The sequence below is a fragment of the Cavia porcellus genome, unplaced genomic scaffold, assembly GCF_034190915.1.
Source record: "Cavia porcellus strain 051 isolate PalLab524CR breed Dunkin Hartley unplaced genomic scaffold, mCavPor4.1 scaffold_19, whole genome shotgun sequence".
Classification (NCBI taxonomy): domain Eukaryota; kingdom Metazoa; phylum Chordata; class Mammalia; order Rodentia; family Caviidae; genus Cavia; species Cavia porcellus.
The window spans coordinates 60,745,686-60,758,120 of record NW_026947502.1 but is presented as its reverse complement, the minus strand read 5'-3'; the positions used below and the strand labels follow the sequence as shown (position 1 = coordinate 60,758,120).

Genomic DNA, 12,435 nt, shown 5'->3' with positions numbered 1-12,435 from the left:
GGGCAGTGCGAGCCCATCGTATTGTGTACTTTCATAAAGTACGCGCATGCGTTTTATTTTTAAAAAAACAATTTTACTGAGATGTAATTCACATGAGACGTATGACATTATTTTAAAATCGTTGAGCTGGGTGTACACCTGTAATCCCAGCACTCAGGAGGCTGAGGCAGGAGGATTCATTCCCGCATCTTCAAGACCTGTCCCAAGTAAATAAATCAATAAAGAGTAAGTACACAATCCAGGAGCATCAAGTACTCTCCCAATGGCATGGCTGTCACTGTTACCGCTCTCACAGTGCTTTGGTGCGCTCAAGCGGAAACCCCATCTGTTGGACCCCGCGCTCTGCGGCCCGGGCCGTGCTCCTCCCCACCCGTCCCGGGCGAGCGCCCCTTCTGCTCCCCGGTCAGGCCTCCCCCGGGCGCGTCCCCGGCGCCAACAGCACAGGTGCGGGCGGCGGCGGGGCTGAGGCGGCCCGGTCTCCCGCGGCCCGCTCCGGGGCAGCGCGGGTCAGGCTCCCCGAGGCGCGCACCGACCGGTCCTGTGCCCGCCTCTGCGTGCTGCGGAGACCTCGGAGGAGCCGCAGGAGCCTGGGCCCGCAGAAGTCAGGCTTGCTGGCCGAGGCGCTGGCCGCCCGCAGCCTCCCACTTCTAGTACAGCCTCCCCCGTCCCCTCCCCAGGTGACCAGTGGGGGCGGGGGGAGCAGCGGTTCAGAACCAGGCTCCTTCCTGGCCTCTGCCTGTCCTGGGGGGGAGGGCTCCCCCCATCCTGAGGGCCTGCGCGGCCGCCCAGCCTAGACCCTTTCCCGGCCTCTGCCCAAACTAAACCGAAGTGAACCACCATGAAAAGCTGGGTGAGGGGTCACTGCTAGGAGGCGGTGCCCTGCTGTGGCTGACCCCAGGCTGGCCGGGTGAGGCGGTCTTGTGTCCTCTGCCTCTCGGGCTGCCGTGACCACCCCGGCTGGGCCACAGCCAAGCAGGGGAGCCGGGCCGACTTCCCTCAGTGTCCCCTTCCCGAAGTGGTCGGCCACTCCCTGTGATCTGTCCAGGGCAGCGGAAGCCCAGTTCTCTGCTGCATTGGTGTGAGTCAGCCTGTTGCTCCCAGAAGAGGCCAGGATCATCGCTCTGAGCTGTGCTGACAGCGCTGGAAGAGGCCAGCCTCATCTGGAGGCGGCCAGTGCCCCCGAGGGCTCTGCGGGCTGCCAGTCCAGCCCTTTCTGCCTTTCTGTGTCCTATATCACAGCTGCACAGCTGCACTGCCTGGGACAAGGCCAAGTCCTGCTGGACCCACGCCTGCTCTGGGAGCCCTGTCCGCCCCTTGCAGCCCTTTTGCTGTGTGTTCCAGGGCTCCGTGTGCCCGCCCAGACCCCGCGCTCACCATGGCTTGGATCTGGCTTCTTTACTGCTGTCTTGTCCTCCAAGTTCCCTCCTAGGCAGGACCTGGAGCGACCAGCCTGTGAGGACTGGGACATTTCCTGCTGGGTTTGTCCGGCAAGGCAACCCTCAGGAGCAAGGCCATACCTGACACCCTCGGTGGCCCAAGCCCTGGGCTTTGTTCTGAGGTGGAAGGCTCTGGCCCCGCGAAGGCTGTCTGCTCTCCCTGCCCTGGGCGTGTGTAGAGGAAAGCCTTACAGCCCGCACCTGCAGGGCCCTGCAGCCCTACCTCAGGCCAGACAGCGGGGTGGGTGCTGAGCCGGGCTTGCCCCTTCCAGGGTCAGTTGCAGACCAAAACCAGGCAGTGGTCTTGGTCACAGTTCTTGCAGGTGTAACAGCAAGGACAGGGGTCACAGTGCACATCCCTTCGTTGGAGGCCTCCTCCTCAGGCTGACGTGTGTGACATGTTTCTGTGTAGGACCTGGGCACACAGGTCCTTCCAACACTCTCTAAACTCTCCTCCCACACTTGGATTTCACATGTCTTGAGTGGGCCTGAGATTGCACAACTGTCTTAAGGCAAAGCTGCACCACCTGGCTGATGGGGTATAGAGGCTCCCCTAAGTTAAGCAGCCCAAAGAACAAAGGGAGAGTGGTTGTGACGGCATTTATTGGGAGGTTCAAGCCCCCTTTTTTTCCAAGGCCCAGGAATTAAGACACCTGAGCACCACCCACGCATGCACACATGGTCAGGGTCAGGGTGGGTGTGTGTGGAATCATCCATTCCACACGGCTGTGACGTTTACCATCCTGAATTCTTGAATCTTCTCACTTTCAGAAATCTGTCCCCACTTCACAGATACTCACACATGCACACACGTGTGTGCACACACCACCAAGCAGGTCTTCACTCACTTTAAGCAGTGAGCTGGCCACGGTGCGTGGGTTCGTCTTTGCTGTCCTCGGTGACCATGGGCAGACTCCAGCACACTGCGCCTCTCCACAGAAAGCAGCATGCAGTCAGCAAAGGCTGCGGGAACCCAGCTGTGTGCACAAAGGAACAGCTGGGGGCCCTGGGAAGAGGAAGTAGCCTCTTGCTCCTGGCACAGGTGGTACCGAGAGGCCACCAAATGCTTTGCCTGACAGACCCTGCTGTGGGGCTGCTGCTGGGTGGATGAGGTGCCCGAGGTGGAGCCGCTCCAGTGGTGAGAACGCAGAAGCAGGACGGCTCCTGTCAAGACACACACGAGTCCTGAAGGAGGCCACCGAGCTCATGGGTGTTTTGTAATTTCAGACCACGGAATCTGTTCTGCCTGGTTGAGCAGAAGGGGATTTGGTGCAGGGTCCTTATTCATACAGAATGTTCTGGAGAGCCAGGACTCTTGGATGTCACAGAGTAAGGACCACCTTGCCAGGAGGACAGACAGACAGCCACACCCAGGACTGTCCCAGAACCACCTGTCTGCATACCCCCACTTCCTGCGGTACAGTGCCCCTGGGGGCCTCCCAAGCCGGTGAGGTGACCCCTGAGCCGGGTCACAGGCAGAGCTGAGCTTTAGGGGAGGCGGAAAGGGGGGATCTTGCTGGTTTGGTCTCAGTTTTTCCTTAGCGTATCTTCCAGTTTATCTCTGGATGTCCTGGGAGCCTGGGCCACTCACTGCCGGGCTTTTTGGTGACTAGGTTATGGGGATGGTGGGGTGGAGGTCCTGGTCAGAGAGGCGGTCCCCGGGGGACCTCCCCTGCTCCCTCCCCAGCTCCTCCTCTCTCCCCGATGGCCCTGGCTGGTCCCTACACCAAGCCTTCCTGCCTGGAGTCAGCCAACCCTAGGCTAAATTTAGACAGGGGCCCCATGAACCTCTCCTCCTTGAATTTGTAGATGTAGGGTGTTGAGCCCCAGTGGGGTGCAGGTGATTCAGATGGTGTGTGTTGCTCCTACACAGTAATCACCCGGAAGCCCATCCCCTGGGGAGGATCTGAGCTCCTGGGAATCGGGGAGCAGTGCCTGAGAGGACCCAGAGACCGGAGATGGCTGCAGGATCTAACCATGGGACTAGTGAAGGCATCTATCATCTTTCGCAGTAAAGTGTTTTATATCTTGTTGCTTATCTGTTTTCCCCAAATTTTTACAATAAACACATCATATTTACAAAACAAAAGGCCAAAGCCAAGAGTTTTATTTTCCAAGGGAAGGAGACAGGTGCAGCGCCTGGGGAAGCTGCTCAGCCCTGAGGGACCTCTGTGCTTGCTCTGGCCCTGGCCGGAGGGGCCACTGGCCCAGCAGAAGCAGAGTTACGCACATGATGTGGGCGCTGAGGCCCTCGCCTCAAGGACCACGAGAAGTTGTGAGGGGAGCAACGCGTGTGTCTGGTTCCTCTCCTGACATCCGAGGTGCTCTAAGCCCAGCCATTCCAGTATGAGTACAAAGCCAGGGGACCTCAGCTTGCCCCAAGGTGTGTGTGATGTTTTGATGTAAAAAGGATCCTTATCTTTGTCCCTGGTTCTGGCACGGAGCCCCTAACATCCTTGCTGACTGATAAAAGTGATGTGACAGGAGCACCTTTGATTGACATTGGGCCTTAGTTCTCAGCTCCTGGTTTCTGACTGGAGTCCCAAGAGCCCTGGGGTCTCTGGGTGGTCCTGTTCTTTTGTGTGCTGATGAGCAGAGGTGGGGCTGGGTGGCTCCGGGACAGAGCTGGTGGTGCTGGAGCTAAGGTTTGATTAGAGTACAACTGAGCCCCACTCACATCTCCAGGGGGGATCTCTGAAAGCCCCAAACGCCTGGATCTGCAGTGCCCCTGAACTGTCAGCTCCCTGATCTGCCGCATCTCATGTCTATTTATGCTGGCAGTTTTCCTCAGGTAGGACATCTACACTCAGCACCATGCTGATTTAATTCAGCTGGTGTTAAGTCGGCCACCAGTTTTTAACCCATAACGGATATAATAAAATCAAACAACAAAACAGAAAAAAACCCAACTCCACAAAACAATGAAAATGATCAGGACTTCAAAACAAGAATCAATAATGACCACCTCCCTCAGAAGGAGATCCCCAGGGCCGGGGAGTGGGGGGTTTAGCTCAGTGGGTAAGTGCCTGCTTGGCAAACTTAAGGTCATGAATTCAATCCCCGATACAAAAAAAAAAAGGAAGAAGATTCCCCGAAGTTACCATACTGAGTGTTACTGCCCTCGGAACAGATGATCAGACCACTGGCCCTAGACCTGCAAGGTCACTGAAACAGCACTACAAGCTTTAAAGTGTATTTTGCCTCAATTGCTTTCGCCACAGCCTGTTTCCCCAGATCAGCCAATTGCTTAGAGGAGATTGGGGGAGGTGGCTCTTCTTGTTTACCCAGGGCTGGCATCTGGCTGTTTCCCCTGCGGCCCACGCACGGCACTGATTTGCAGGGACGGCTTGCTTCTTGATGACTTCTTTTTCTCATCTCTGGTAGTCTGCAAATCTCATCTCAAGTATTTTGCACAGTGATACAAAGCTACACAACAGCCTTTACAATAAAGGAAATTAAGTAGTGTTTCCTTGAGGGCTTTGAGCTAATACAGCAAATTATGGAACCTGAAAAAGTAGCATATTGGAAGCCCTGGTCTGAAGCCAAGCAGCTCAGGCAGCTCTGCATCAGCTTCCTGATGGTGGATCTGAGCTGCACCTGAGGGAGGGAGTGAGCCCTCAGTGCCAGACCTGAAATCCACTGAGGCCTCCCGACGAGGGTCCACAGGGCATGGCAGGGTTGTGTGGTGTGGAAGGGCCACACACTTGGTATCAGGGTGCTCTGTGGCTAGAGAAACAATTTTCTGGTAGTGGGACTCTCTGAAAACCCTCATTCCATCCACCCTCTGGGGGGCCTGGCCTGGCCTGGCTACCAGAATTTACAGCCTTCCTCCTGGAGAAAGAGACACAGCACACAAGTTAGAGATCAGTGTAAAAATCCCCAAGTAACAGGGCTCCCGCTGCACACCCTTGCAGTTCAAGGCACTTGGGAGCTCGAGGTTAAAGGGTTGTGAGTTCGAGAGCAGCCTGGCCAACTGAGCAAGGCCTCTCTCAGGAGCAAACCGAAACACAGAAGCAAACAGGGCATCCCAAGTAATGTATCTAGATGGGATTTCAGGGATTCAAATTCTTTATATTACAAAGCATTCCTTTTAATTTGGCATCACAAGTAATATAGATCTGAGTGATGGTCTCTCTGCAGGCCGTGGTTCGCCCAGGGCCTGACGGTCAACTGGACTCTGCACTCCTTAATGCTCTGCTGTCAGCGCCTAAAGATTCTGGCTGATCCGGTGGCGGAGCTGGGTTTCCAGGCTGGTCAGTCCTCCGGTGGTGAGTGGCTATCGGCCACAGGTACGGGTAAGCAGGGAGTTGGGAATCCAGTGATTCCAGGTCCCATGTCCTTACCTCCATCCACCCTGAAAAAATGACCTTGCGCTCAACAGTTTGAAGATAAATGGTTCTTTTTTTTTTTTTTTTGTCTTTTTCCTTTTTATTGTACCAGGGATTGAACTCACAACCACCTGCTTGCAAGGCAGGTGCTTATGCCGCTGAGCTAAATCCCCAGCCCCATGAAGATAAATGGTAAAACTTGTGCTGATGATTCAAAATGTTACTTTATACTTAAAACATTTTTTTTAAAAAACCCACAAAGAGTGCCCATAGACTGCCAGGGAGCAAAGCACCTTCAGGGCTCAGGACCACGTGGCAGCAGCTTCCTATTTCTGAAGAACCCCGCCCCACCCCCACTTCCACCCCCACTCCCACCCCTCACCTTCTGTGTTGCGCCCGCAGATTGTGTGATGGGCCCTGCCATGGCCAGCAGCGCATGGTTTCCTCTTGTAAACTCTACTGATCAAGGTCTGGAGAAACTGAGTCTTGCCCACTGCTGAAGAAGAACAAAATGGGTCTGGCACCTCAAGAGAGGCGGGGCAGTTTCCTGCAAAGTTGCACAGAGCCTCACCGTGAGCCAGCGATCTCACTCCTGGGTACTCGCCTGAGTGCAATGAAAGCTCACGCTCACGTGAAAGCCCGTGTGTGGGTATTTTTAATTTTTCTTTTTCTTTTTCTTGGTACCGGGGATCCAACTCACAGCCAGGCAGGTGCTTGTGCCGCTGAGCTAAGTCCTCAGCCTGCGTGTGAGCGTTAGAGTGGCTTTAGTCATAAATTCCCCAAGTGAGAGACAGCCCAACACCCTCCAGTCAGGACACGAGGGTCTCACAAAGGGGCAGCCACACCCGAAATCCCTCGCTGCCTCGATGCTCTCTGGCTACAGAGGTGGCCACAGCAGGGCGCCCTTGAGGACACCCCAATGATCGGCTCTGTGAAAGGCCAGGGACTCCGAGGCGCCCCTCTATGAATGTACGCACCCATAGATGGACTCCGGGGATCAGGGTTACCTGCAGTGGACAGAGGGGCACGTGCACGAATGTCCCCACACTCTCAGGGCAGCTGTGACCGCGTGGACCTGAGGCCTTAATCGTTAACAAGCCCCTGCCAGTTAACCAAAAACAAGAACTCCCGTGATTTTCATGCACCCTAGAAATCCCCGGTGACAGCCTGGGACTCTGAAGCGGAAAAGGAGCGCTCAAAGGGCCTGGTGCCAGGAAGGTCACACCCCAGGAAGGCCTGGACTCGGCAGGGCCTGCGGGCGGTAGAGGGTGGACGGTGGACGGTGGTGGGTAGACGGTGGTAGGTGGAGGGTGGACAGTGGAGGCTGCAGGGCAGCCCCGGGGCGCCCCAGTCTCTTCCGGCCCCACCAGCGGCATCGGCCAGAGTGCCTCACCCTGCCCTGCCTTCTCCCGTGGATTTTGTGCAGTAAGGATTGATTGGTGCTGACAGGCAGCTATTTACCCGTCTAATTAATTATGCCAGCTAATTTTCAGCTTAATTGTGCTTTTCAGGTCGCCGGGTAAGGAGACTGAACAGTTTCCTGACTTTGGCAGGCCCTGCGGGGTGCAGCGGGAGAGGGCCGTGCTCTGCTGAGCAGGAACAGGCCTGTGCTCTGTCCGGTCCGCGGCCATCCGCTCCCATGGCCCACGCACCTTCCCCATGCCCTGTCCCACAGCCAAGCTTCGGGCAGCGGGGAGAAGAGGACCCCCACACCGGCAGCCACAGAGCCTCGGCGCAAACCCCATCCTGGTGCTGCCCCGTAGCCCGGGGACATTCGCTTCCTGGAGCTGGCCGCAGGCTCCTCCCTCGCAGTCCTCCTGCCTCCGACCCCTTTCCTGTCACAGGGCTGTGGCAGGACGCAGAGCAGGAGGATGGGCCGGGGCTGCTCCCTCCGCAGCCCGTAGCTGCCTGGTCACTGCCTTGAGTGTCCCATGATCTGGGTTTGACTCTTTACTCCTCACATTACCTAAAAATATTTTTGTGACTCAAAGCTTACTGAAATGTCATGAGCACCGTTCGGAGAAGTGTTGAAAGCAGCCATCGCCCTGGATGTTTGACATGTTTCCCACAAGCCAGGCCTCCCTCCTATCAGCCGTGATTCAGCCCTCGAAGTCAGGAAACCAGCGCTGCTGACCTGCTCCCCAAGCCCTCGGGCACCGTGCAGATTTCCCCAGCCAGCTTGGCCTCTCCTTGACGGGAAGGAAGCCAGCACAAAAGCATGTCGGCGGCGTTAGTCAGCGTGGCTCTCCAGCCTCCCTCCGTGCGGGACAGGCCCAGGCTGCCCTCTACTTCCACCATTTTAATACTTCTGTTTGTTTGGTTTTCAAGACAGCATTTCGCTGTGTAGTTCAGGCTGGGCTTGAACTCACTAAGCCATCCTCCTGCCTCAGTCTCCCTAGTGCTGGGGTCACAGGTGTGTGATATCTTGCTGAGCGGACTGGTCCTTCTAGGGGCTAAGCCATCACCGTGTGGCATGGCTGTAGCTTCACTCAGGTTTGTGTGACCTTCCTTACAGTTAGATTCATTGCCAGGAACATCACAGCAGAGAATCTGTGAGTTCACTGACCTCTCGCAGGTGGCTCAAGATTTCTGTTTGTCCTTTATGAAGGTCACCTCGCCCACTTGGCTTGCGCAGATCTGATAAGCTTCTCTGTTGTGAAGTTCCTTATTCAGCCTTTGTAACTGTTAAATATTTTGTAGCGCTTTTACTTGAAACTTTAAATATGCCATTGCCCTTGAAACACAGAAGACAGTTACTTCTGTGTGTACTTCTATCAGTGTGGACTGGCTTTCCTACTCAGCACTGGACTCCTCTGCCAGGCGGCTCCCCCAGCTTTGGCGGGAGCCCTTTCAGGCCGGCTCTGTCTTCTCATTGTCCTCCTCATCGCTCTTTCCTGCTTGGACCAGGAGAGTCCGGGCTGTGCTTTATTGACACAGTGGATTCAATGTATTTACAATATTGTATGTATTTATAATTTATGTTTTATAGTCTTTTTTAATTCCTGAGTTTACCAGCTATACTGAAAACCATGACTTAAAATCAATGCTTCCAACCCATACTCAACATTTACAACTGCATTTCTGTCCCCCCGATTTCTATAGGTGCAACTCCTCCGGCAGCAGAAATCCCATTTCCATTACCCTTAAGAGGGCCACCTGTTTGCTCACAGCACTTCGGACCAGCCTACTCCAGGCCATCCACTCCCTGGGGGACATGCCCGGCATGGATGCTGAACCCCGAGAGCACCACCCCCACCCCTGCACCGCCCTCGGCGTTAGGGTTGAATTACTAGGGGCGGCATAGGTCTGGAGTTTTTAAGTCTGGCGGTTTTTAAGCTGAAAGACACAGCTAAGGGACACTGAACGGAAGTGAAGGCGGCAGCAGCCTCGCTGCCGGGAGCAGCTGAGTGGCAGTGCTCACCTAGCGCACACAACCCCCGATCGAATGAATGTGTGATGTGACCCCAACGATACAGCCAGCTGGGGGGCACATGCATGCTTTCTCGGGCGGAAGATCTGGGAAAGAACAAGTTTCCATTGCTGAGCAGCTCTTGGACCCCAGCCTTGACACCCTCCCACCCCCTTACCCCCACTACCCCACTGCTTTCCAGTGACTGTCGCTCTAGGCCCCAAGAGCAGGAGCACTTGGAGGAGGCGGAGAAAGGATGGCGTTAAGCTGCGCATGGCGCTGCGAATCAGCTCAGAGGGGCCCTAGGCACCCACCAAGGTCATCTGCGGCATGGACACTTTGAGGTCACGGCATCCACCCAAAGCTTTCCCCTATTACCCCTGCAAGAGCGCGAGCATCCTGCGCTCAGCACAAGCTGGCCTAATGGAACTCTTCCTGCACCTTGCAGCCTGGGGCAGGGCCATCACAGCGGCTCCAAAATGGCCAAGAAAAGCTGCCTAGCAGAGCAGAGCACAAGCAGGCCTCGGGTCATCAGGGCCTCGGACCATCACGGAGAAACACAAGGAGCCAGGGAGGGACGGGGATGGGGGCCCCACCTGTCAGTCATCACGGGGGCCAGGTGCCACCCCCACCTGTCCCCAGTGCAGTCCTTGGTCCTTGGTTTTGGGGTCGTGGACACTCTGGGCCTCCAGGTCTTTACCTAGGGTCTGTGCTGTGGCTCAGGTTTCACCCCACTAATGCCCTTTAGCAACGCCTCAAGCGTAAACACCCAAAGCTTCCCACAGACATGGCTGGGTGCCCTGGGGTGGGTGGGCAAAATCACTCCTGTAGCCTGAGATGGTCCTCAGGGAGCCTCAGCTCTACTCAGAGGGCCCAGCCTCACTCTTCCCATGAGTGCAGAGAGCCATGCCTCCTATGGGCACAGGACAGTGAGTGAATCTGGTCCTGCAGCTGGCACACTGGGTGATGATGGAGGCTTCATACAGGGGTGGCGGGAGCATTGGAGCCCAAGGTGCCAGTCTGTGGTACGTGTGCCTCAGCAGGCTGTGTGTGTCACTGAAAGGTTCGCCATCACTGATAAGCTGATGCAAGCCTGAGCAGCAGGGTGACTTTGAGAACAGTGGTGTCCGTTGGGGACGGGCTCTCATCCCTACATTAAGTGCTTCTGGTGCAGTTGAGATTGCAGCCAAGTAAAGCCTGAGCTTGCAGTGCAGCGAGGGCTGACGTTCGGCCCTGGGGGAACAGTTCTGTGAAAAACTAGTGACATCAGCCAGGAGTGCAGGGCCAGGCGGGAAGCAGTGCTGACCCTGGCCATGTGCTTGTCAAGTGTCCAGCATCAGCGTAGGCCCAGGGTGGGGACAGGACACCCGGCACGGTGGCACACATGGACTTTGGAACTCCGCAGCAGGGCTGTGCATTTGTTCGCTGTGTGATCTCGCACAGGCTGTTCTGTGAAATGAGGCCCAGTGAACAGCCTGGCTCCAGTACTGGGCACACGATCCTGGCCATGGACAGCAGAGCCAGGCCACAGTGTTCCTGTGGAGTTCTTTGTGCCAGGGGGTTGGTGCCACACTCAGGACTTGGTACTCAGTCGGGCAGCGTGGGAGCTCCAGAGACAGGCCTTGGGAAGAAGCAGAGCTCAGGCCTGCCTCACCTGTCTCCCTGGACTGGGGCTGGGCGGGAGTGACAGCGCCAGGGGAGGCACTGAGCGGACACAGAGCAGAGCATGCAGGAGGGAGCGTGGCAGGGCGGGGTAGGAGGGAGCAGCAGCAGGAGAGGTGGGAAGAGCCTCCTGCCAGGGGCAGGGCAGAGGGAAAGTGGTGTAAAGGCGGCTCCCTGGTGCTGGGACCTGGGTTCCTCTGCTGCCTCTCAGAGGAGGGACGCCTACAGACTGTCCCGAAGCTACTCCCTGCAGAACCAGACCCCAACTGCCTGCGCAGCCATCACCCACTCAGATGACCTCCTGCCCCTGTGGCCTGATAACCCCATGTCCCCCCTGCAGGCTGGGCTTCGAGGTTCCCTTAGATCCGCGTCCCTGCAGACAGGAGACGGGGGGGGGGGGGACAGCAGAAATGATGAGTGTCACGAGGGACGGTCCCCTCAAATGTGAGGAAAACATTTCTTTATCTCAGATGTCTGCATCAGTGATAGCACACAATGCACTGAGCTACAAACTTGGTGCGAGAAGCAGCCGGATCTGCTCCTTGCTGTGTGTCATTCAGCAGTCTGAGCTCATCCGTTCAAGCAGGTGCTTACCTCAAGTGCAAGGCCCCGCTTGGATGTGTACAAATGCTTATCATTCAATTATTATTCAGTTAAACATTAATATCAGCATGTTATTTATTTATAAACTATATATTCACATGATTATTTTATAATTTAGTATGTCGGTCCTGTGTTGTAATGCATCTATAAAATGAGTCTATCTTAGGGCTGGGGATTTAGCTCAGCAGCATAAATGCCTGCCTTGCAAGTGTGCGGTCATGAGTTCGATCCCCGATACTGATAAAAATGAAAAAGACAAAAAAAAAAGTCCATCTGATTGACAGTCTTTTTTTTTTTTTTTGTCTTTTTCGTTTTTATCGGTACTGGGGATCATGACCACCTGCTTGCAAGGCAGGTTCTTATGCTACTGAGCTAAATCCCCAGCCCCTCTGATTGACAGTCTTAACTGGGGCTTAGTTTGGGGGCGGGGCTCATATTAAAGCATCTCAGGAAATCACTATAGAGCTTATTTTCCTGTTAGGTCCTATTTTTGGGGAAGCCTGGTTCCTTTGTCCCAAAGCCTGGCTCTCACCACACACAGCCCTGCTTCCTGGCAGAGCTGCTTGGCAGAGCCCTGCCTGTGTCCCCGTCAGCGCCTCTCACCAGCACCTGTCACTGCAGGAAGCCTGCTGGGCCCAGCACTGTACGTGGGGACCTTCGAGGTAGGGGTGGACAGGTAAATCCCGCAGGCTCTGCCAGGAAGACTCAAGACAGGTGCTGCTCCGCCACCCTCAGGTCCCAGCAGAATGGAGTCTGGGGTCCCCACGGATGCCCCAGACCTCAGACACCTCCATGGCGCTGGAAGCTGACCCTCGCCAGGCGTGGCTGTGTCAATTGCAAGGCAGAAACAAGAGAAAGGCAGGGGAAAGGGGCATGGGGCGCGGCCCTCCCCAGCCTGGCTGCAGGCTCCTCCTCCGCTGTGGGCGCAGATGGCTTCCCACAGGGCATTCTCCCCCTGAGCCATGGTGCAGGGGAGGGGACAGGGCCTTGGACGGTC

The 12,435-nt window shown here is 55.9% G+C and overlaps 1 long non-coding RNA gene across 2 annotated transcripts; it reads left to right on the top strand.

Moving 5' to 3' along the window:
- Positions 1–85: 85 nt before the first annotated feature.
- On the top strand, positions 86–3,523 carry LOC134471669 (uncharacterized). 2 transcript variants are annotated; one of them, XR_010041244.1, is made up of 3 exons: positions 86–225; positions 2,664–2,853; positions 3,310–3,523. It is a non-coding gene; the product is annotated as an uncharacterized LOC134471669 (long non-coding RNA). The 2 variants fall into 2 exon arrangements; XR_010041243.1 differs by having other exon boundaries at positions 2,664–2,883.
- The last annotated feature ends 8,912 nt before the right edge of the window (positions 3,524–12,435 follow it).